The sequence below is a fragment of the Magnolia sinica genome, chromosome 5 (assembly GCF_029962835.1).
Source record: "Magnolia sinica isolate HGM2019 chromosome 5, MsV1, whole genome shotgun sequence".
Lineage (NCBI taxonomy): Eukaryota > Viridiplantae > Streptophyta > Magnoliopsida > Magnoliales > Magnoliaceae > Magnolia > Magnolia sinica.
Genome location: NC_080577.1, coordinates 61,110,635 through 61,134,136, shown reverse-complemented (window position 1 = coordinate 61,134,136; position 23,502 = coordinate 61,110,635). Strand labels below are relative to the sequence as shown.

The 23,502-nt window shown below is 44.8% G+C and overlaps 1 long non-coding RNA gene across 1 annotated transcript; it reads left to right on the top strand.

Annotated features, from left to right (window-relative positions):
- On the top strand, positions 1 to 18,073 carry LOC131247324 (uncharacterized). Its single transcript, XR_009171638.1, has 2 exons — positions 1 to 106; positions 17,935 to 18,073. It is a non-coding gene; the product is annotated as an uncharacterized LOC131247324 (long non-coding RNA).
- The last annotated feature ends 5,429 nt before the right edge of the window (positions 18,074 to 23,502 follow it).

Below are 23,502 nucleotides of genomic sequence, written 5' to 3'. Positions count from 1 at the left end.
CCATTCTCCCTACTAATCCAGCCCACCAAACCCCATCTCGACCATTAAATCAACCTCCTTGGAGCTCTAAGACTTATTGGAGGAAGGAGGAATTCAAGATCTTGAGGTGGGTGCTTCTTTCTCTCCCTCTCCCTCTCTTTTCATTTGTTTTGTGTGTGAAAATGTGATTGTGTGGCTTACTCGGATGGACCCCACCTTGGTGTATGTCTTATCCACACCCTTTAGCCATTTTGGTGGCCCATCTGAGTAAGGCCCACCTCATAAATGCATTAAGCACAAACCGTCCAGCGTCTACGGACGCTGGACGTGAACTGTGCACAAAAAAAAATACCAGTTTGATTTGAAACTTTGGGTGGACTGCTCATGTAGGCCTCACCTTGATGTATAAATCTGCTCTATGCCATCCATTCCATTCCCTATTTCATTTTAGGCGTTGAGCTAAAAAATGAGGTTAATCCGATTATATGGCAGGCCATTGCATAGAAAACAATGGTTTTCACCGTTAAAAATCACTCTAATGTTTCTATACACCGAAACATACTCAATATTGGGCTTGATGGGTCTGTCTTGAGCTATGGAATCTAACGGCTGGGTCGGATTCCCTTGATGCGGGCCCCACCTGTGAAAAACCTCAATAAAATAATTTTTTTCAAAAAAAACAAAAATAAATAAACAACACCTATATGCAGCAGGACGCTGCTGCTGCTTGAGGACGCGTAAGCAGTGTCCTGCGCTGCTATGGATGGACGGACAGGGACCCACGGTCCCAGCCGTGGTCCACTCTTCAAAGCAACAGGGGCTGAACGTCTACCATTGAAACTCTTTTTGGGTCCCAGGAGTTTTGGATCATTATGAAATTTGTTTTCCTCTTCATCCAGGGTCTGTGTGACCTTACCAATGGTTTTGATGGTAGATAAATGTTATGGTGGGCCCCGCATGGGACCCACTGATGTAAGTGTTTTTCCCACACCGTCCACCCACGCGGAACCTACCCTGATGTATGTTTTGTATGCACACCGTCCAGCAGTGGACGGTGGTGCCCATGATGATGTATATGTTTCGTATCACGTACGGGGCCCTCCTTGATGTATGTGACCATCCAGGCTGTCCAAGGGCCTGGACGTTACATTAATATTATATATATTATTATATAATATATATTATATAATATCTATTATATATATGCATGAGGGTGGGCCCCACGTGGGACCCACCTCTGCCCCCCCTTTAGTGCGAAAAAGCTGCATCATACAGCATTTATATATATATATATATATATATATATATATATATATATGATATATGATATATGAGGGTGGCCCACGTGGGACCCACCTGCTGTAGTGGATTGGCTGGTCCACCACGCACCAGCTATATAGCTGATTGGCGTCAGCAAGTCTCATGGAGCCTACGGACCCCACCGTGATATATGTGCTCTATCCTGCCATTAGGGCTAGTCGTGATGTATTTTCCATCCAATCTACCCGTCCATTTTGTCCAGGTCATGGGACCCACTCCACCTGGGTTGCACATGTGGAGGTGGGCCTACCTTGATGCATGCATTCTATATTCACACCGTCCAGTAGCTACTGGATGATGGGGCCCTCCTTATTATATGTTTATTATGTGTTATATAAGCATACCATCCATATGTAGTGTGGGCCAGCATGATGTATTTATTCATCCACATCTCCCAATCTCTGGATGTGGGATGTGGAACCCATATGACATATGTATTTCATTCCATGCAATCCATCTGTGTAAGGCCCACCTTGATGCATCCGTTGTACACATAGATCCCACATGATATATATGTTTTATATCCATACTATCCAACTATTTCGATGGGATGTACCATGATGTATTTTTATCGACGCCGTCCAGGACAGGCAGCCCATTATGATATATATCAGGGCTCATGGGTTGAGGCCCATTGAGACTTGTTTAGAGCCCATGGGTTGAGGCCCATTGAGATGTATTTGGAGCCCATGGGTTAAGGCCCATTGAAATGAATTTGGAGCCCATGAGCAGAGCCCACCTCATATGTTCCATCCTAACCATCCAGATCATATAGGGCCAGCCTCGATGTATGTTTTATCCACACCGTCCGTGGGACCTTTAACCCACTAGATGTATGCATTTTATATCCACACTAACCATCTGGTGGGGCCCATCTGCTGCATGTGCAGGGCCTACAAATTGTACATTTGTGCGGCCAATTGATGCAGTCCACTTGATATGTATGAGGCCCATTAGTGTGGCCCATTGATGCAACCCACTTGATGTGTATGAGGCCCATTAGTGTGACTCATTGATGCAAGGCCCATTGTGATATGTATTGGGCCCATGACGCATGGCCCATTTGATGTGTTCAAGGCTCAGATACGTGGCCCATTTGATGCATATGAGACCCATGTGTAGGGTCCACATGTTATGTATTTGAGGCCCATGAGCAGGGCCCACCTGAGGTGTATATAAGGCCCATTGATGCGGCCCACTTGTTATATTTGAGGCTCATGGGTTGTGGTCCATTATGATGTACTCGGGCTCATGGGTCGTGGCCCATTGAGTTGTATACTTGGCCCATACATCATGGCCCATTATGATGTATTTTCGACCCATTTAGTGAGGCCCATTGTGATATATTCCTGCTCATATGATGAGGCCTATTGACATGTATTTCCAGCCCATATGATACGGCCCATAGCGATTTGCATTAGACCCATGTGATATGACCCACTTGATTTATGAAACCATTGTGTGAGGCTATGGGCCCACTATATGTTTGGCCCTATGTGGGCCACTCATTGGGAGCAATGCTGGTTAGATGTCTACATTGATGGGCAATGACGGTTAGATGTCCTTATTGTGACCTTCCCTTAGGCATTGTTAGGCCATTCTCATCGATGTTGATTACCGATTCCGATCATTGAAGCCGATTATTGATCAATTCCAATTGTTGTGGCCGATTACCGATTTCAATTATCAAGGCCGATTATCGATCGATTCTGATTATCGTCGCTGATCGTCAATTAGCGATCGAGGTTTATTATCGTGACCGATTGCCGATTTAGATTGTTGAGGTCAGATATCGAGGCCAATTGTCGAGGCCCAATATGATGTATATGCGGCCCATATTTGAGGCCCATTGTGATGTATATTCAGCCCGTGTTTAAGGCCCAATGTGATGTATATGAGGCATATGTGATGAGGCCCATTGTGATGCATTGAGGGTCAGGCGATGGAGTCCATTGTAATGTATGTTAGGCCCATGTGAGAGGCCCATCGTGATGTATGTTAAACTCTTGAGTGAGGCTCATCGTGTTGTATATTAGGCCCTTGTGTGAGGCCGTGGACCCATTATATGTTTGACTCTATGTGGGTCATTCCTTGGGGGCAATGTTGGTTAAATGTCGACATTGTCGAGGCCGATCGTTGATACTGATTATGAGTATATGACAGCATAACATCATGATACATGCCCATACGCATCATTTGCATGTTTGTTATGAGATGTGATTGACCATTGCATATGTCATTGGGCAAGATGATATGAGACTCCTTGATAGGCGAAGGTTATCTCACATGAGCATAAGATATGCACAGGATTGATGCATGACTGGATTGTATGACTCATGCTTCTTGCATTGTGTGTTGTGATTACTGTATGCCCTAGCAACATCAGGGTCGTAGCCTCCATAGGTATATCGTAGATGGCTAGATGGGACACCAGAAATCTATTACTAGCATTGGGCTGCCATAGATGGCTCCGGGTGAAAATCCTTAAACCCTCTTGGTACAAGAGGATGCCCCAATGTCGAGACTGAGTGAATACAGGAGCGCCCGAGTGCCGAATACCAGGAGGTTGCGTCTTCCACTGTGTCGTGGTCGGTTGGGAGGGGGTGTGTAACGACCTTGGAATTTTTGTGCTAATCTTTCCTTAAGTAGTTATTTTGGGGTAATTAGCGCTTTACTCGATTGCTTGTGAAATCTACATCAATCACTTTAAATTGTATCTGCATGGCTCTAAACGTGTAGATTAGTGAGCGCTACGTTACTCTGAAATCTGGGATCCATCGCTAAATCCAGTTGTTCTGGGAAATTTTTGAAAGATCTGGATCGGACCTGAACCGCGCGTCGAAAGTCCGATGGCGATGATCTTAGGCTGTTGCGGTCACCGAGTTGGGCTTGATCTTCACCTCGAAAATCAAGTCAATCTGATGTTCTGGGTCGATTTGATTGAGTTCAGAGTGAAGAGTGTGAGAATGGTTGGAATTTATTAAGCTTTTATTGAGATCTGAGTCGTGTCACTTGTGCGACGATTTTAAGCACTCTGACCATTGGATTCTGACCCAATTTCACCCTCTGATCAGGATAGTTGGCCCAGGCATATCCTAGTGCTTGTGGACCTGATTGAGATTCCGTGACCGTTGAATGAAGTGTGGTCTGCCACGGCTGATCTGAAGGGCCGGTCGGTATGAAAACTCTGCTTGACCTAGATCCATGGTCAAGGAGCTTAAGTCCGACCTTTCGTAGTTATAGGCCCACCAGAAGTGCTTCGTTGGATCGAGAAAGGCTTACTTTGGTTATAACCTAAGTATACCTTGTCCCTAGGGTTATTTTCATCAAGAAAAGGCCTATTTATAGTCCTTAAACCCTAGCCCTCTTTTCCATACGATTTTCTTTAACCCTAGCTTGGAAAGAGAGTGGAAAAGAGAGAGAAAGTGAGAGAGATAAGTTGGTGAATCATCTTGATTTCTTCCTTGTTCTTCTTCATCTTCGAACCTTCACTTTGAATAGTTCTTCTGACGATTCTGAGTTCTTTTGGGGTAAGTTAACCTAACCCTAACCTGTGTTAGAGCTTAGACTAGACTTGGTGTTGTTGTATCTCATTTCTATCCTTATTTTAGGATATTCTAGCGCCGTTGACGAAGACAACTCGTCTAAATCAGCTCGACGGTTCTTTCTTTGCTTAAGGTGAGGACTTTAAGTGTATAGGTTATGGTTTTCAAGGCTTTCAATCCTAGTTAGTGATTTATTCTTGTTATGGATGACATTTCACATGCCAAATGTTGTGTTTACATTGCTTTCCTGATATGCATGTGCTATATTGAGATTTGTGTATTCTAAGTGTATTTATAAAGTACCGTATACGTATAAAATATGCACTTGTGTTTGCCATGATTATTTGTCATGTATGTATGCTAGATGCATGTATGATGACTCCTTAGTAAAAGGAATTGTCTAAGTGCATGTATTCCAACATACGCCATGTATGTTGTTCCATGTATGCTAAGTGTTGGTAGAAATGCATGAATGATCTAAGTGTAACTTATTACACGAATTGTGGGCGTTGAGAAGTGATTCTCAATACTCCTATGGATGCGCATGATTTCCCTTATGCAGTTACATTCCATGTTATTTAAATTTAAGCATCTCCTATGCTTACATGTATGTTAAGTTGTTATTTCTTCAAGTAATGATGTACCATGATTTGAGTTGTTGTTTCATTACTGTTTTACATCCCATATGAATATCTGTAGTAGTGTAGGATGTTTGGGACTATGCCTTAGTCCAGGAGATCGGTAATTGACCCTATATTCGTGGTTGAAATTGCTTACGCCACGTAGGACATACTAGACGAACCCGAGCTGTTTATGAGTTGGCGGCAGTGGTTTGGCCACGCGGAGTGTTTGCGCACTCTATGTCGTTCATTTCGACGTGCGCTCGTGCTAGTCGAGTTCGTCAAGTAACCCGATTGTCCGATGTATGTTAACCATGTATGGACGCTACTGTTTGAATCTAGGATACCGAACTTACCAGTGAAATCCTCTTAACTATGGTACTTGATCCGCTAAGACTCATGAGCCGGACATGGTGGTATGGGACACCGTGGTCGAGCTGTCGGCCTACACTCGGGTGACGAGCCTCCCCGTAGTGACCAGTGAGCAACTAAACTCGTGAGTTGATTATGGTGGTATGGGACACTATATTCGTGCTGTCGGCCTACATTGATTGGTGACGAGCCCTTTGTAGTGACCTCGAGCATACCTGGATACCGCAAGGAGGTGACGAGCCAAATTGTGGTAGTAAAGGCATGAAAGGCGTGCATTGATTGGTGACGAGCCCTTTGCTACGACCTCAACTATATGATCGTATGAGATGTCTAGGATTGACGACCCTAGTATGGATCACTGTTTGGATGGTGATATGAGGAAGGTATCTTAGCTTCCCAATCCTGTTGTGTGAAATGGACTAATAACAACTTGGTAATCATATCCATGCACCGCATTTGCATGTGCTTTGTAGATGTGGCGCACTTTGAGGCGATGTCATGCGTAACGTAAGATGAAGACCCTGAGGGCGTACGCGTGAGGGCACGCATCATGTTGCATTCATACCTGCATTAACAAGAGTACTTAGGATTTATTTAATTGTCCTGCTTTATCATTACTGTTTGATTGAACTGATAACATGTTAACCAGTGCCTTATTGTTCCACTGAGTTGATCACTCACTCCCACGTTTCTGGGGCGGTGTTACACACCCACCAGACTCTGTCTTAGGCCCTGATGTTGCAGATGTGGATACGACGTCTGAGGCAGAGAGGGAGCTGGATGACGACGAGGCTGCCTTCTCCTATATGCAATTTTCAAACGGGTTCTAGTGAGCCTCGGTCTGTTGCGCGGGATCTCTGGGATTATTTTTTTGGGAACTGAAATGATGTAATTTGATACTTATAATTTTGTTAAATAACACTTTTACACGATCTGGTTGTATATGTAATTCAGGGATTTACACTTGTACACATTTTACTATAAGTCTTCCGCTTGCTTTATTCACTTATCCCTGAATCATATCTATGTTTTGGCTTAATCTATTCCATGTTTTATGCACTAATACAGTCAACATACATCTCTCCTTAATTATGTTGCATAAGTGATGTTTTGGAACTCGGGAGCTGAGCTATGCTCGACACCCGAATTTCAGGGCGTTACAAGTTGGTATCAGAGCATGATCTGGATTAAACCAGACCTGGGTTATGGTCACACACCACACGTTGTCGCCACTTTAGTGTATTTGGGTGCAGGTCTATCATCGCTTTGTGTTTGTGCTCCGTAGTTTCTATCGGCGAAGGTTTACTGGAAACGTTCGCCGAGATCGAGTCTATACTCTTACCTGATCACACACAGCGACCCGAAACCTTTCCTAGACCCTCTATTAATGAGTGTAGACGGTCTATCTTCCTTTTTTCATCTTTAAACCTTCCAGAAATCGCTGTTTGAACCAGATTTCTGTCAGAATGACCCGATAGGTTTCAAACTACGCAAGGGGCCATTTAAGGCATTTCCTGTGGGGCCCAAGGGGGAACCACTCATTTTGGACCAAGGGGGACCAGGAGGGCCTCGCTAAATCGGCGAGGCATCGCCGATATGTCCAGAGACCGGTGATGCCATCGCCGGTTCGGCGAGGGATCGCCGGTCGCCAGGCCAGGCAGGCCGGGCCGACGCGGGCCGATCGTCCCTAGGCTTAATGTGGCCCACCTCTCCACGGTTCCACCTTTAAACCCCTTTCTTTTATCTACTTCCTTCACAAAACCCACTCACAAGCTTTCCTTTTCTTCAAAAACCTCTCCAAATCCTCTCAAATCTCTCCCAAATCTTCATCTTCCTCCCATTTTCGTGCAAACCCATCACCCCATTTTCAAATCCTCCCTCCCACTGCTGATTTCTCTTTCTTTCCTTCCCATTTGAGCACTTGCTTTCTCTTTTTGGCTAATAGTTGTGTGGAAGCTTCACCATCTTCACATTTCTCTCTTTCTCTCATTTCTCATGGCCCTCTTTGAGATTGTGACGGCCATCTTTTCCATTTCTTTCCTTCTTTCCTTGATGGGGAAGAAGAGAGCGCCCGTGGATGAAGCCGGGCCAAGCCGCCCAACCCGTGCACGGAGGCCGAGAGGTGCCGCCGCGAGCACGTCCGCCACGCGCTAGTTCCAGACGAAGCGGGACCTTGATCCTCGAGCTCCCGTTAGTAGGACTTTGTTGGCGGAGTTGTCGCATGGAGTCTATGAGGGGCGTAGAGTCCTTTTTGAGGCTCATGTTGATCCGCGGCTCTTTGGTGAGTTCTTCTTGTTGGAGCGCCTAGAAGGGGCTGGTTGGGGTCCCTTGTTCGAAGGCGAGTATCGCGCGAATGCTAGCACTGTTCGGGCCTTCTATGCCAACATTATGGAGCCTTCGCTGGATCCTCTGCAGTTTAAGATTCCCTTGGTAGCAGTCGAGTTGGTATTGTCAATGTTGCTTTGATATCCCGACTCTTAAAGGTGCCACTTGGGGAAGTGCATGCCAGCGAGAAGAATGTGGACAGTGTGCGCGAGAAGGATGGCAGCCGAATAGGAGTCTCCTGGCTTCCTTCATGACGGACGACTTCCGTTTGCTTCACCACATCTTTACGTTCAATGTATATCCAAGGTGGAGCAACCGCAGCGAGTGTACGCGCCTGATGGTAGATTTTCTATATCAGGTGGGGCAGGATGCGAAGTTGTGTGTGCCGACGTACGTCCTGCGTCAGATTATTCTCATCGCTCGTTCGAGTAGACGGACCAAGTCTCTTCCCTTTGGCCGCCTCATTTGCAAGATCGCACATGAGTTTGGCTATAGGCTTGGAGCTGAGAAGCCGGTCCCTGTTCGTTATATCAATTTGAGGACTCTCAAGCTGATGGAGGTTGGTTCTGGTCGGCTTGCCTCAGAGGGTGAGGCTGAGTCTGAGAGCGGTGATGATGAGAGTTATGCTGAAGGTGGTGCGGAGTCTGAGGAAGAAGCAGAGCAAGACGAGGAAGAGATTGAGGCACAGGATTCGAGTGATAGCTCTCCTCCTGTGGTGCCAGAGCAGGGCGCAGAGCAGATTGCCAGAGATGCCCGTCTTACACGGCTTGAAGAAGGGCAAGCTGCTTTACGCCAGGAGATGGTTGATCTTCGAGGCTTTGTTAAGCATAAGTTTAAGAAGATGTCTCGGACTTTGAAGTCTATCCTGTGTTGCTTGCAGGATAAGGGTGCTCCGCCTCCATCTCCTGATTCCGACGAGTAGCATCGTCGTGGCCGTCTTTGCTTTGTTTGTGTTTTCTTTCTGTGTGTAGCCGTTGTTGGCTTGTAGTTGGAGTGTTGTAGTTGTGGTAGTTGTTTGTGGTTGTTGTAGTTGTTGTGGTTGTTGAAGTGTTAGATGTTGTTGTTTTCATGCTTTCCTAGTCGTGATTCATGTATTGCTGCACTACTTGTATTGCGACGATTTTGATTAATGGAATGCATGTTGTTTGTCTTTGGAGTTGTGCTGTGCTGTGTTGTTGTGTGGATGGATTATGTGACTTAGAATCTGACAGGTTGCATCCTCTGATCTAATGTAGGGATGCCTCCTAAGGGTTCGAAGACTTCGGCCCGTCTCTCTCTGATTGAGTCGCTTGCTGGGGTTCCTCCCTTGAGCGATAGCCATTCAGATCCGCAGGCGGGTCCATCTCGGGCAGGTGTTGGGTCGACACCTATGGCTCCTCCAGTCACGCCCTCGGTTCCTGAGCCGAGCCGTGCACCTTCATCTACTCCACCTGTTGATAGGTTCGAGCAGATGATGCTGTTGATGCAGCAGCAGCAGCAGCAGGAGTTCCTCTCCTCCATGGCTGGCATCTTTGCTCAGTCAGTAGGGGCGACTCCACCTGTTTCACCTATGCCTCCATCTGGGAGTGCCAGTGCCAGTGTCAGTGCCAGCGGCACATTCGAGCGATTCCAGCGCTTGCGACCTCCTACTTTTGCAGGTTCTAATAGACCCGAGGAGGCCGAGTATTGGATTGACCGCATCTCTAAGATGCTGAGGCCGTTGCACTGCTCTCAGGTCGAGCAGGTTGAGCTTGCCACCTTCATATTTGAGAAGGAGGCCAGTTTGTGGTGGGACAGTGTGCTTCTCACTGTCGAGGAGGACTTCGTGTGGTCGTGGCAGGCGTTTGAGGCGCGCTTCCACGAGAAGTATTTCCCGATGACATACCGACATGAGAAGGAGAGTGAGTTCCTTCGCCTCCGCCAGGGAGGGTTGTCGGTTACGGAGTATGAGAACCGGTTTACTGAGTTGGGGCGGTATGTTCCTTTGATCCTGGGTGATCAGCCGATAAGGATGCGGCGTTTCTCTGAGGGACTGAGACCTGAGATCCGATCGAAGATTTGCTGTGCGAGCATTTCTTCGTATGCGGAGCTGGTGAGCATGTCCTTGCGAGTAGAGCAGGACGGAGATAGAGCGTCCCGCATGCGAGCACCGTGGTTCCTAGGCCGCGACCGGATTTCCAGGGTGCACCTTTCCTTGGCAAGAGGCTGCGAGTTGATTCTCCTCCTAGGCGTTCAGCGCCACCCGCTCAGCAAATGAGAGCTGATCTTAGATGTTCTTATTGTGGGAAGGTGGGGTATTTGGACCGTTTCTGCTTCTCCCGTATGCGAGCAGGTGGTTTTACTCCACCGCAGAGGGTTAGCCGTCCGATGCCTCAGGTTATTTTTCCTCCTCCTCTTCGATTAACGCCAGCTCATCCATCCTTCAGACCTGCAGTTCCTGGTTTCAGGCCACCTCAGCGGCCCATGGTTCCTCCGCCGAATCGTCAGCAGCAGGCTCGTGTTCATACGCTTTCAGCTGAAGTGCCTATGTCTGACTTGGTGCCGAGGTCCTTTGAGGTGACAGCGCATATTGAAGGTATTCCCGTTTCTGTGCTAGTGGATACAGGGTCCACTCCTTCTCTTATATCTTATGCGGCAGTTAGGTGTTTGGGTTTGAGATCTGTTCCTATGCATGGAGTGACGCTTACTACCGCTACGGGGATGTCCTCTGCCTTGGGCAAGCGTTGTATGGATTGTTTGGTCGATCTGGGAAGTGGATCGATCCGTGTTGATTTGCTAGTCGCACCGCTTTATCACTACGATGTTATTGTGGGTATGGATTGGCTCACGAGGATGCGAGCTGAGATTGATTGTGAAGCGAGATCAGTGACGATCCATGGACCTGAGGGCGAGATTATTACTTTCCCAGTTTAGGTCAGTTACCCTCTTCATATTGATTTTTATTCTTCTCTGTTGGAAAGTTCGGCCGATTTGGCGTTGGTTGGTACGCCGGTAGTTCAGGAGTTTGAAGATGTGTTTGAGTCGATTCCTGGATTACCTCCTCAGCGTGAGATTGATTTTGCTATCGATCTTATGCCTGGTGCGGCGCCCATTTCCTTACCCACCTATCGGATGCCTCCGAGTGAAATGGAGGAGTTGAGGAAGCAGATAGATGGTTTGTTGGAATTGGGTTTTATTCGGCCTAGTGTGTCTCCTTGGGGAGCACCTGTTTTGTTTGTGAAGAAGAAGGATGGTTCCTTGCGATTGTGTATTGATTATCGCAGGTTGAATTTGGTAACTGTGAAGAATAAGTACCCTTTGCCCAGGATTGATGATCTGTTTGATCAGTTGAAGGGGGCACGGTACTTTTCGAAGGTTGATCTGCAGTCAGGGTATCATCAGTTGCCGTCAAGGATGGGGATGTGCAGAAGACCGCTTTTAGGACCAGCTTCGGTCATTATGAGTTCCTTGTGATGTCGTTCGGTCTGACAAACACACCGGCCGTGTTCATGGATCTAATGAACAGGGTGTTTCGGCCTTTCCTGTTTCGATTCGTCATTGTCTTCATTGATGACATTTTGATTTATTCGGCGAGCCGGGCAGAGCACGAGGAGCACTTAAGAGCGGTTTTGGATACTCTTAGGAAGCATCAGCTCTTCACACAGTTCAAGAAGTGTGATTTCTGGAAAGAGGAAGTCAAGTTCCTGGGACATGTGGTGTCCAAGGAAGGAATAGCCGTCGACCTTGCCAAGGTAGCTGCAGTGCAGGACTGGAAGCAGCCTGGTTCAGTTGCTGAGGTGAGGAGTTTTCTGGGCCTTACAGGCTATTATCGACGCTTTATTCAGGACTTCTCGAAGATTGCCAGACCGTTGTCACAGCTGACATGGAAGGATTTGAAGTTTGCTTGGAGTGAGCAGGCGGAGTTAGCTTTTCAGGAGCTGAAGGACAAGTTGACGTCCGCCCCTGTGCTAGTATTGCCAGAGCAAGGGGTTAAGTATATTATATATACTGACGCCTCTCGCGTTGGTCTGGGTTGTGTCCTTATGCAGAAGGACAGGGTGATTGCTTATGCTTCGCGTCAGTTGAGGAAACACGAAGAGAATTACCCTACGCACGACCTGGAATTGGCAGCTGTCATCTTCGCATTAAAGCTTTGGAGACATTACCTCTATGGTGAGGAGTTCGAGCTCTTTTGCGACCACAAGAGCCTTAAGTATATTTTCACGCAGCGTGATTTGAATATGAGGCAGCGCAGATGGATGGAAACATTGAAGGACTTCAAGTTCGATGTTTCTTACCATCCTGGTAAGGCGAACCTTGTGGCAGATGCGTTGAGTCGCAAGAAGGCTTTGGAGTTTGCGGCTCCGCTGATGATAGCAGAGTGGGATATGTTGGAGTTCGTGCACGATTTTGAGCAGAAGCTTACGGTGGTTGAGCCGTATGAGGTTATCGCACACATTCGTGTACAGCCCGTTATCGACGAGAGGATCGTTGCAGCTCAGGCAGATGATGAGCTTTTGGTGAAGATGAGGCAGCAGGTTGGTACATATGAGGACTCCGACTGGAGTGTTAGTTCTGATGGGGGCCTACGTTTTCGTGGCCTGTTATGTGTTCCTGACATCCCTGACTTGAGATGTGAGGTTCTCAAGTTAGCCCATAGTTCTAAGCTTGCGATGCATCCAGGTAGCACGAAGATGTATCAGGATATGAAGAGGTCTTATTGGTGGGACAATATGAAGGTCCAGATTGTTGAATTTGTTTCTCGTTGTCTCACGTGCCAGCAGGTCAAGGCAGAGCATCGCCGACCTCCTGGGTTGTTGCAGCCCATGCCCATAGCTGAATGGAAGTGGGATTTCATCTCTATGGATTTTATCTCTGGGTTGCCGAGGACGAGAAAGGGATTTGACTCTATTTGGGTGATCGTCGATCGATTAACGAAGTCGGCGCATTTCTTACCGATCAGAGTCACTTATTCTGCAGACGAGTTGGCTAGGTTGTATATCAAGGAGATAGTACGTCTGCATGGAGTTCTCCTGGAGATTGTGTCTGATAGAGACACGCGTTTTACATCTATCTTCTGAACTCATATCCAGGAAGCAATGGGTGTGAAACTGAAGTTCAGCACCGCGTTTCATCCACAAACAGATGGGCAGACGGAGCGCGTGAATCAAGTCCTGGAAGATATGTTGCGAGCTTGTGTTTTGGATTTCAAAGACAGTTGGGATGATTGTCTTCAGAGTTCGCGTATAATAATAGTTTCCAGGCGAGTATCGGTATGGCTCCCTATGAGGCGTTGTATGGTCGCCCGTGCAGAGCACCACATTGTTGGGCAGAGATTGGTGAGCGTAGTTTGCTTGGCCCAGAGTTGGTGCAGGTGACTTCTGAGAAGGTTGACATCATTCGACATCGACTTCTAACAGCGCAGAGTAGACAGAAGAGTTATACGGATACGAGGCGTCGACCGCTTGAGTTTGTAGTGGGAGACCATGTGTTTCTGAAGGTCTCTCCTATGAAGGGAGTTCTGCGGTTCGGTAAGAAGGGGAAGCTGACGCCGAGATTTATTGGTCCATTTCAAGTTCTGAATCGAGTGGGAGCGGTAGCATACCGCCTTGCTTTGCCCACACCTCTTGCGGGCGTGCATAACGTATTTCATGTTTCTATGCTGAAGAAGTACGTTCCTGATCCTTCGCATATTATCAGTTGGGAGCAAGTGCAGTTGAGTGAGGATGCCACTTATGTACTGCGACCGACGCGTATTCTCGACAGGAAGGAGCAGGTATTGCGTAGCAAGGTTATCCCTCTTGTGAAGGTGCTATGGACGCATCATGGTGTGGAAGAGGCTACTTGGGAATCTGAAGCTAAGGTCAGAAAGACCTACCCTCTGATCCTCGAGGATTATATGAAGGTATGAATTTCGAGGACGAAATTTTCTTTAAGGGGGGTAGATTGTAACGACCTTGGAATTTTTGTGCTAATCTTTCCTTAAGTAGTTGTTTTGGGGTAATTAGCGCTTTACTCGATTGCTTGTGAAATTCGCATCAATCACTTTAAATTGTATCTGCATGGCTCTAAACGTGTAGATTAGTGAGCGCTACGTTACTATGAAATCTGGGATCCATCGCTAAATCCAGTTGTTCTGGAGAATTTTTGGAAGATCTGGATCGGACCTGGACCGCGCGTCGAAAGTCCGATGGCAATGATCTTAGGCTGTTGCGGTCACCGAGCTGGGCTTGATCTTCACCTCGAAAATCAAGTTGATCCGATGTTCTGGGTCGATTTGATTGACTTCGGAGTGAAGAGTGTGAGAACGGTTGGAATTTATTAAGCTTTTATTGAGATCTGAGTCGTGTCGCTTGCGCGACGATTTTAAGCACTCTGACCGTTGGATTCTGACCCAATTTCACCCTCTGATCAGGATAGTTGGCCCAGGCATATCCTAGTGCTTGTGGACCTGATCGAGATTCCGTGACCGTTGAATGGAGTGTGGTCCGCCACGGCTGATCTGAAGTGCCGGTCGGTATGAAAACTCTGCTTGACCTAGATCCATGGTCAAGGAGCTTAAGTCCGACCTTTCGTGGTTATAGGCCCACCAGAAGTGCTTCGTTGGATCGAGAAAGGCTTACTTTGGTTATAACCTAAGTATACCTTGTCCCTAGGGTTATTTTCATCAAGAAAAGGCCTATTTATAGTCCTTAAACCCTAGCCCTCTTTTCCATACGATTTTCTCTAACCCTAGCTTGGAAAGAGAGTGGAAAAGAGAGAGAAAGTGAGAGAGATAAGTTGGTGAATCATCTTGATTTCTTCCTTGTTCTTCTTCATCTTCGAACCTTCACTTTGAATCGTTCTTCTGACGATTCTGAGTTCTTTTGGGGTAAGTTAACCTAACCCTAACCTGTGTTAGAGCTTAGACTAGACTTGGTGTTGTTGTATCTCATTTCTATCCTTATTTTAGGGTATTCTAGCGCTGTTGACGAAGACAACTCATCTAAATCAGCTCGGCGGTTCTTTCTTTGTTTAAGGTGAGGACTTTAAGTGTATAGGTTATGGTTTTCAAGGCTTTCAATCCCAGTTAGTGATTTATTCTTGTTATGGATGACATTTCACATGCCAAATGTTGTGTTTACATTGCTTTCCTGATATGCATGTGCTATATTGAGATTTGTGTATTCTAAGTGTATTTATAAAGTACCGTATACGTATAAAATATGCACTTGTGTTTGCCATGATTATTTGTCATGTATGTATGCTAGATGCATGTATGACGACTCCTTAGTAAAAGGAATTGTCTAAGTGCATGTATTCCAACATACGCCATGTATGTTGTTCCATGTATGCTAAGTGTTGGTAGAAATGCATGAATGATCTAAGTGTAACTTATTACACGAATTGTGGGCGTTGAGAAGTGATTCTCAATACTCCTATGGATGCGCATGATTTCCCTTATGCAGTTACATTCCATGTTATTTAAATTCAAGCATCTCCTATGCTTACATGTATGTTAAGTTGTTATTTCTTCAAGTAATGATGTACCATGATTTGAGTTGTTGTTCCATTACTGTTTTACATCCCATACGAATATCTGTAGTAGTGTAGGATGTTTGGGACTATGCCTTAGTCCAGGAGATCGGTAATTGACCCTATATTCATGGTTGAGATTGCTTACGCCACGTAGGACGTATTAGACGAATCCGAGCCGTATTAGAGTTGGCGGCAGTGGTTTGGCCACGTGGAGTGTTTTCGCACTCTATGTCGTTCATTTCGACGTGCGCTCGTGCTAGTCGAGTTCGTCAAGTAACCCGATTGTCCGATGTATGTTAACCATGTATGGACGCTACTGTTTGAATCTAGGATACCGAACTTACCAGTGAAATCCTCTTAACTATGGTACTTGATCCGCTAAGACTCATGAGCCAGACATGGTGGTATGGGACACCATGGTCGAGCTGTCGGCCTACGCTGGGGTGACGAGCCTCCCCGTAGTGACCAGTGAGCAACTAAACTCGTGAGTCGATTATGGTGGTATGGGACACTATATTCGTGCTGTTGGCCTACATTGATTGGTGACGAGCATTTTGTAGTGACCTCGAGCATACCTGGATACCGCAAGGAGGTGACGAGCCAAATTGTGGTAGTAAAGGCATGAAAGGCGTGCATTGATTGGTGACGAGCCCTTTGCTACGACCTCAACTATATGATCGTATGAGATGTCTAGGATTGACGACCCTTGTATGGATCACTGTTTGGATGGTGATATGAGGAAGGTATCTTAGCTTCCCAATCCTGTTGTGTGAAATGGACTAATAACAACTTGGTAATCATATCCATGCACCGCATTTGCATGTGCTTTGTAGATGTGGCGCACTTTGAGGCGATGTCATGCGTAACGTAAGATGAAGACGCTGAGGGCGTACGCGTGAGGGCACGCATCATGTTGCATTCATACCTGCATTAACAAGAGTACTTAGGATTTATTTAATTGTCCTGCTTTATCATTACTGTTTGATTGAACTGATAACATGTTAACCAGTGGCTTATTATTCCACTGAGTTGATCACTCACTCCCACGTTTCTGGGGCGGTGTTACACACCCACCAGACTCTGTCTTAGGCCCTGATGTTGCAGATGTGGATGCGACGTCTGAGGCAGAGCGGGAGCTGGATGACGACGAGGCTGCCTTCTCCTATATGCAGTTTTCAGACGGGTTCTAGTGAGCCTCGGTCTGTTGCGCGGGATCTCTGGGATTATTTTTTTGGGAACTGAAATGATGTAATTTAATACTTATAATTTTGTTAAATAACACTTTTACATGATCTAGTTGTATATGTAATTCAGGGATTTACACTTGTACACATTTTACTATAAGTCTTTCGCTTGCTTTATTCACTTATCCCTGAATCATATCTGTGTTTTGGCTTAATCTATTCCATGTTTTATGCACTAATATAGTCAACATGCATCTCTCATTAATTATGTTGCATAAGTGATGTTTTGGAACTCGGGAGCTGAGCTATGCTCGACACCCGAATTTCAGGGCGTTACAGGGTGTGGCCTTACTCGCCCGAGGGTTGGGGGTATTACTAGGTTGAGTTTGACCACCTCGTGAATGGGTCCACTATCGATGTGCCAGATAGATATTGGCAGACTATTGGCCAAGCGGATAGTGAGGTTTCTTACACTCACTTGGATTGTGCTGATGGGAGAGGGGCTGTGTCATTTGGAGTGTACTAGACCCCGGTGATGATCCCAGAGATAAACAGTACTGATATGTGGACTTATTGGGCAGGAGTTGGATACTCATTTATTCATTCATTCACTATCCACTCGGGCTAGTAGTGCGTAACTATTTGTTACGTGTGCCTTCGCAATGGCCAGGATTTCGGTTGGGGCGTGCGACTAACCTGAGATCAGGAGTTTACCACATTGAGTTTGACTATCCAAATTAGGTATGAGACTAGTTTGGATAGAAGTCCCTTGTGATGAACCCCATAGCCTATAATACTACGTGCTATCATCTCGACTTCACACTCCAGTATGATCATTCCATTCAACTGCATGTTACATTGCATCCTCGGCATCTGATAATTGGCACTCTATGACTCATGGACTTGTCTATATTTCCGCTTACTCTGTTAGCGTATGATTTATGATCTTATCAATATTTTTGCTTATTCCGATATTGTGTGATTTATGGATTACCAGTAATTCTGGTATTATATGATGATGGCATTGTATTGAATACTTGGCACTTACCTTGTGCACACACTTACACCACCCTCTAAGCTTTCCATAAGCTTATGCATGATAGATGATTGCAGGTGATGTTAGGTTACAGCAGCGTGGAGCTTGGAGCATGTAGCTGACTTTTGGAGCTTTAATTTTTACATATATATTTCCCTTTTTAGCACTGTATTCAAATATTTATATTAGTGGATATGTGATGATGATGTTGCCTTTGTGATTTGGGTATACTTATGGCTATGCTTATTACGAGTTAAATGTATATTGAAAAAAGAAACAAAAAAAATCCTCCTTATAGGATCCCAGGATCAGAATCTGGCGTATGGACGCTATGAGCCGAGAATGGGGTACTACAGAGGTTGTCGGCACCGGATTCGGTGATTGGGAATTTTTTAGCCCGGTTTTCGAGTTTGGGGTGTGACATCACGCATTACATCGGTCCGCACATTCATCGCATTGGGCCTCACTTATGGACCTCATCTACATCACAATGGGCCGGAAATATATCACAATGAGCCACTCATACGGGCCTAATATACATCACCATGGGCCACAACCCATTGGCCCCAAATACATCATAATGGGCTATGACCCATGGGCCTCGATATACATCATAATGGGCCGTAACCCATGGGCCTCAAATACAATAAGTGGGTCGTACTATATGGGCCATACCAACTAGCCAATATACATCAAGATTGGTCAAAACAATGGGCCTCATATACATCACATAAGGCCTCGCCCATGGGCCTCGAATACATCGCAAGTGGGCCTCAAATATACTTCATAGGTGGGCCACATACCTGGGCCTCAATTACACAACAAGTGGGCCTCATCACATGAGTCATAGATACACAATAGGTGGGCCTTATATAATATAGGTGGGTCCACTAGATGTCATAAAGAACGGATGGTCTTGGATACACATCACAGTGGGCCTACTGGCGGCCCATGGTTCTTAAAAAATAGATGAACAGAGTGTATATAACACACACACACACACACACACACACACACACACACACATATATATATATATATATATATATATATATATCATGGTGGATCTCACAAGATAATGGGGCCCACGACCCTACTGGTAAGATGGATGGGTGCTTTGTATACAACACATACATCAAGGTGGTCCCCCGTCCCAAACAGTGAACGGTGTGGATGAATCACATACATCACAGTTGTCCCACATGACACACTAATGATGATCAGCACCGCCCAAACATTGACCACGTAAATTAGTGCTGCCCAAATATTGTCCATGTAAATCAGCACTGCCCAAACGTCGTCTAGCACCGTCCAGCACAATTTGGACAGTGTGGATAAATACATCACGGTGTCGCCCACATGGCAGACAACGTGGTTAAAATACATCATGCTGGGCACTACTCCTCCATCCAAACTGTCCAACACCGTCCAAATGGTCTGGACGGTGTGGATATAAATCACTTATATCAAGTTAGGTACCACATCACCGTCCACCCTTTTCGATAGATCAGCACCGTCTAGGCATCGGACAGTGTGATATACAACACATCATCGAGGTGGGTCCCATAGAACTTGCTGATGGTGCAGCAGACATATAGGTGGTGTGAGGTACCAGCCAATCCGTCCACGTGGGTGGGTCCCACATAGGGCCCACCATCATATGAAATAATACATTATTATTATTATTATTATTATTATTATTATTATTATTATACATATTATATATATATATATATATATATATATATTTGTAATATGCAAAACACACATCCAGCACTGGACGATCATTGATGGACGGCCAGGATGAAATTTATGAATCATGGTGGTCCAGGGCTGGCGGAATGGACGGACGGTGTAGATATAAACAGACATCATGGTGGCTCGCCGTCCAGGCCTGCTGGACGATGCAGACCAAAACATACGTCATGGTGGATCATACTCGGCACCGTCTAGATGGACAGTGCAGATGAAACACGTAAAATCGTGGTGGGTCCCACCACGCTGTTGACGTCAGCCTCACAACAGTGAGGTACGCCATCCAATCTAATCGTCAGGTGGGTCCCATGTACATGGCCGACCTACTATGTATATGCCATCCAAATCCGTTCGTCAGGTGGGTCTCGCGTAGGAGTGGCCCACCATAATCATATATATTAATACAGTATTAGTGTATTATATATAACATATATTATATTATATCATCCAGCCAGCGTCCAGCAACAGGGACGCTGGACGGTCTAGATGTTTATTATAATATATATCTTATATTATATATATATATATATGATAAATATCATATATATATAATACAAAAAGGCGTATTAGGTCTAGCGTGTGGGACCTCGACCATCCAAATAGTGGATGGTGTGGATCATCACCTGCAATAGGGTGGGCCACACCGTCTGATGCTGATGGACGGAGTAGATGTAACACATATTGGTGGGATCCACACCATTATAATGGGAAGAGAGAGAGAGAGAGAGAGAGAGAGAGAGAGGGAGAGAGAGAGAGATCATGATGGAGAGGAGGGACCCTGCCACTATGGGCCCTCCATTTCTTACATTGTATGCCTCAAACGGGTCCCACCACATGTGGTCCCAAAAAATAAAATTTAATAGTGGATCACCCACCTATCAGCCTTCTCTTTTAGCTCCTTGTACTCCTATTCTCCTTGCCTTCAACTTTGATGGAGGTTGATGGTGATTGGAAGGTTGAGATGGGAGATGAGAGAGTAGAAAAGTGGGCCACACATGTTTTTGGGATGGAGAGCTTGGACGTTGGAAGCTCTCATGGGATTTGGGGAGTGAAGATAGAAATAAGAGGGAGGGGGAGGAGTGATGGATGAAAGGGATGGATGGAATGGGTGTTGTAAGGAATGGGGATGAGAAAGCATGGGTTTGTTTGAATTTTTAGTAAAAGAGGGATGGGTAGGGAGAGTGAGTGTTGACTTGTGGAAAAGAAGGAATGGATGCTTGTACTTGGGATAGGGTGAGGTGGCATTAAGGTAAGGGTGGTGTACTTGACTTGATTGATGGGACATGTTGTAGAGATTCTCTTGAAATTCACAATGCGCGGCATTTCTTCAGAATGAACGCAGGCCCATATCTCCTGGCCCGAGTATCGGATCGGTGTGTAAGTCACGGTGTTGGAACCATGGCGACGGCATGGTCACCAGGGTACAGGTTTCGGTTTGAGCTGACTTTGGTATGCAGGACTCAGCTTAGGATCCTGTGCAAATGCCAATAACAGATCGCAGGTCACCGAAATTCGACCGGGAGGACTGCGTAGGCCTATGAAACGATACGGGATAGGATAGGGGTCTTATAGATAAGATGATAGTTTTTTGATTTAGTCTTCCACTGCGAACTCGATAAATGTAATGAGCTCCTATTGAGAGGGCATTTGATTATTCTTTTACTCTGATGAAATAATCAATACAGTCGATTTTATTCTCATGAATGTTACCTTCATAAATGTATCTGGATGTGATCCAAATGAAAAAAAATAAGGTACGATTTTTAAAGCATTCCATTTATTCATTATTAACACTCGATTTTCTCGGGCATGAGTATAAACTCTGGCCATGAAAATTTCAGGATGTTACAATTGGTATCAGAGCATGAGAATGAGATTAACTAGGCCTAAGGGTGTGGCCCACCATAAGTTTTACGTGATTTGGACATATAATGAATTAGATACACATATTCAAATGAATTTCCAAAGGAACTAGGAAGCTGAGAAATTAGAAACCCATATTTTGGTTCCCCATTGGAAATATCAAATTAGACATGGAATTTATAAACTAATGGTCTAGGTACCCCTGGAATGAATCACTAAGATTCTAAATAAAATTTTCTAAACTAAAATTCATCCTTAAATAGAGTCATAATCAAGAAGAACAAGTTTCCCTTATGGGAATAGAGACTTTCTAATTTTCCAAAATTTTTTGACTATTTCAACGAAATTCTGACATGTTGTGAAATATCCACTAGTTGCAGAAATAAGACACAATGGGAACTTTTAAAATTTTTCCAATAGATCTCTCAGGTCTCCATTAACCTTCATCTAAAATTTTATCTTGATTGAGTCTGTACAAAATTCCATAAAAAACTGACAGTGGCACAAATCAGTAGAAATTGTTGTTGGACAACAAACTTTTATACACCTCATAAGGGTGAAAAACCCCCAAACCATCGAATCTTACCTTGTGAATTTTTTTGGAGCCTCAAGAAGAAGTCAGGGGCTTTGGTTCCAAATTTTGAAAAAATTGGACGTATGTGTTGGAAGTTAAAATTCTTGGAGTGACGGACTGTCAATATAAAACAATTTTGGACATTTACAATGACGACACTAAAGCTTAGGTTCAATAATGAATTGATGATTTGGCTTATCCATTGTCATCTAGTTCGGTTAGGATATCTGGCTTTCGAGGTGAAGCAAAGAATTTATATTTTTCCAAGGATGTAGAGTGATTGGGACTATGGAATTATGAACCATATTCAAGCAAGGCACGAGTGGTTTAATCCGAATATCAAAACTCGAGGTCATGATTTTCTTCTAAGGGGGGTAGGATGTAACGTCCCAATTTCATGTAAGCAATTATATGCACACTTAGACATATATATCTACATTTTGAGTAATACATTGAAAATTTAAGTGAATTGAATCAGCGAGGATGATAGAAGTAATCTCGGGTAATGTATCAGATAATTGGAGTACTCAGTGAAAGCATAATGAGCCACGTTAGATTTATTATTTATGAGAATATAAGATTATGGGATTATCTCCTATGAGTCTAAAACAATAAGGATTATGGATTAATGGAACTATGCTTACATGAAATCAACACGGTTTGACTCGAATTCTAAGTCGTAGAAAACCTCAAATGATTCTAATGCCCTGATCAAGCAAAGGATTGAGATTCAACAGGATTATGAATTGACACCAGTAAATCCTTTGTACTGCGCAGGCGAAGGATTTGTGTATTGGACGCAAATCCACTACAACCATCTATCACCTCGAACACAAGAAGTAGGGAAGCCTTAGTGGCTTGGAAAATGGCTTGCAAAATAGAAGTATTAAATTTAAGGGGCAAAATTATGTTTTAGGGGGGTAGATTGTAACATCCCAAACATTTCAATACCGAGTATTGAAAGTTCTCGAGTGTTACTATGAAATTTAATGTAATACATACATGTGTACGATACCAATCTAAGTATACTAACCTTACATCTATACCTCGATGCAGATCTAACCATTGAAAATGATCTCCATCCAAGAGACCAAGCCATCTGACTATTGATCGTAAGACAAGACCATCCATCATGCGATTTGACGTACGTACCTTCCCTTGAACGAATTGGCGAATAACCCTCCATCCGTAAGGAATTAAATATAAGTTTGTTTGTAAGAATCATTTATAAAAGTGCATATAACCATGTAGAATCATTAGATTTCACAAAACTCACAGATCAGTGATAATTATGAAAATGCCATTAACCTAGACCCTAGAATTCTAGATCACATGATTCCCATGATCCGTTTGGTGTGAGACTTTACACTAGGCCCAATTACCACAAATTAACCGTACATGACAAATTTCGGCAATTGGATCAACAAGATCAATGGCTAAAGTAGATGTCCAC